Here is a 2,683-nt window from a genome sequence, read left to right as displayed (position 1 = left end):
AGCACACGTATCCGTCTAACGATAAATGTGAATCCCTTTTTTCAATAAAGTGGAAGCAATGTTTTATTGACATTTTTGAAGTCTGTCTAATTGTATAAATATTATTCTTACAAAAATAATGGATTAGTTATCTATTCATTTTGATTCATAAATATGAAAATGCAGTTAATCATGTTTATATCAGCATATGTTGCGGTGTACATGGCCAAAAGCTAGCTTTCTTTGGCGAATAAATTTCAACGACTACAACGACTTATAATTTTTAAAGCACTTGGCAGCTTTTTATTACTATCGACGGCAGCTGACTATGATATAGACATTGTGGAATTAATAAATGAGATAACATAAAATTATCAATACTAAGCTGGCAAAAAAATCACCAATAATGAACTTTGTTTAAACTGTAGCAAGTCAATGGCATGAAATTTACAACAAAACAAAAATAAAGAAAAAAAATCATATTGTTGATCTTTATTTTACTTATACATTATTCAATTCACACCAACAACAAAAGGCGTAACTTGACAAAGCAAAACCCCGCACTTAACTTTATCATTCTTTCATTATATGCGCGACCATATGGAAATACAGATCCCATATTCCATCATCTTCTTCACTTTCTTGTGCTTTTTCTTTGCGATCTCCAAGCTATCTTCTTCCGAGAAACCTATCAAAACCCTACCTCCAGGACCATGGAAATTACCTCTCATTGGAAACCTACACCAACTAGTAGGGTCACTACCTCATCGTTCTCTCACCAATCTTGCAAACAAGTATGGACCATTCATGCATCTTCAACTTGGACAGCTTTCCCACATCATAATTTCTTCACCAGAATATGCCAAAGAAATACTAAAGACACATGATCAGATCTTTGCAAACAGGCCCGAGATTCTCGCCTCTGATATCTTTGCCTATAATAGCACAGATATCGCGTTTTCCCCATACGGAAACTATTGGAGACAACTTCGAAAGATTTGTACTTTAGAGCTTTTCTCAGCAAAGAGGGTTCAATCATTCAGAAGGATTGGGGAAGAAGAGGTATCAGCTCTCGTAAGGAACATCTCTGAACATGAAGGCTCTTTCATAAACCTTAGTAGAAAAATCTTCATACTCACGAATTCCATAGTTGCGAGAACGGCCTTTGGGAAGAAGACAAAGAACGTAGAACAGATCCTACAAGTTATGGAGCAAACGGTAAAGCTAAGCTCTGGCTCTGATTTATATCCTTCACTAGAGTTTATCAGTGTCGTCACTGGGTCGAGAGCTCGAATGATGAAGTTGCAAAAAGATTGCGACAAAGTATTTGACGAAATCATCAAAGAGCACAAAGAGAAGGAAAGAAATAATGTTGGAGGGGCAGAGGAGGATCTAGTGGATGTTCTTCTGAGGATTCAAAAGGATAATGACTTTGAGATTCCCTTATCTCTTGATAACATTAAAGCTGTTCTTAAAGTCAGTCGTCGTGTGCACTCTATCATATTAAATTTTATGAGTTCTTTTTCGCACACATTTCTCTAATTAATCAATTGTATAAGTTCTTTTTCAGGATGTTTTCTTTGCTGGAACTGAAACAACAGCAAGTACGATAGATTGGGCGATGTCCGAATTGCTCAAAAACCCAAAAACCATGAAAGAGGCACAAGAAGAGGTATAGGTACAACTAGAATTTGAACGTTGCATCGTAATTTTGTCGGTTGTGTGTATATAAATGTGACTCTTAGTATCGATGATTATTTATTTACTTATTCATATTGATTTATACATTTGAAATTATTCAATTGACTTGTACATGAGAATTACTTTTGGCTCTACGTTAGGTCAGAAGAGTGTTTGGAGAGAAGGGATATGTAGATGAATCAGAACTTCACCAGTTAAAGTTTTTAGGTGCTGTCATCAAAGAAACTTTAAGGTTGCATCCTCCAGGGCCATTGGTTCTAAGAGAGAATAGTGAGAGTTGTGTAATTAATGGGCATGAGATACCTTCAAAGACAAGGATCATCATTAATATTTGGGCCATTGGAAGAGATCCCAAGAGTTGGAATAATCCAGAGATATTTGAACCAAAAAGGTTTCTTGATACAATGGTTGATTATAATTTCAAAGGTTCAAACTTTGAGTACATCCCATTCAGTGCTGGAAGAAGAATATTCCCGGACTCGTATTTGCTACATCTGGTTTAGAGTTGGTACTTTCCAATTTACTTTACCATTTTGATTGGAAACTACCAAAGGGAATGAGGCTTGACGAATTGGACATGGATGAGGCATTTGGTGCAGCAATAAGAAGGGAAAAAGATCTGATTTTAGTTCCTATTGGCTATTCCCCTTGAGCTTATGTGTTAATAATCATCTCAATAATGTTTCGGTCAGTTTTAGATACATATCCTTGAATCCATGTTGCACCACTACTGCTCTCCAAGAACTCAAAACTTGTTCACTACTTCCTCAAATCTCCCGGTTGCATTTATCTTATATACTTAATTATTATTCATTTTATTGTTTTGAAATTTTATTGTTGGTTTTACTCCTTTTGACTATTCTAGTTGGTTTGATGCTTTCAAGTTACGCGTTAGGATATCAAAGTGCGGGTGGTGGAGGAATTAAATTAATGTAAAATAAAATTTGACTATGATAAATTTAAGTTTAAAAATAATTTTCGTATAGTTGATGCAAATCATGAT

The 2,683-nt window shown here is 35.3% G+C and overlaps 1 pseudogene; it reads left to right on the top strand.

Annotated features, from left to right (window-relative positions):
• Window positions 1-569: 569 nt before the first annotated feature.
• Window positions 570-2,381, top strand: LOC114755123 (cytochrome P450 71D10-like; annotated as a pseudogene).
• Window positions 2,382-2,683: the final 302 nt, after the last annotated feature.

The sequence above is a fragment of the Neltuma alba genome, unplaced genomic scaffold, assembly GCF_004799145.2.
Source record: "Neltuma alba isolate B1F8T4 unplaced genomic scaffold, ASM479914v2 tig00010231_pilon, whole genome shotgun sequence".
In the NCBI taxonomy this organism is placed as follows: Eukaryota; Viridiplantae; Streptophyta; class Magnoliopsida; order Fabales; family Fabaceae; genus Neltuma; species Neltuma alba.
This window is presented reverse-complemented; position numbering and strand designations above follow the sequence as displayed.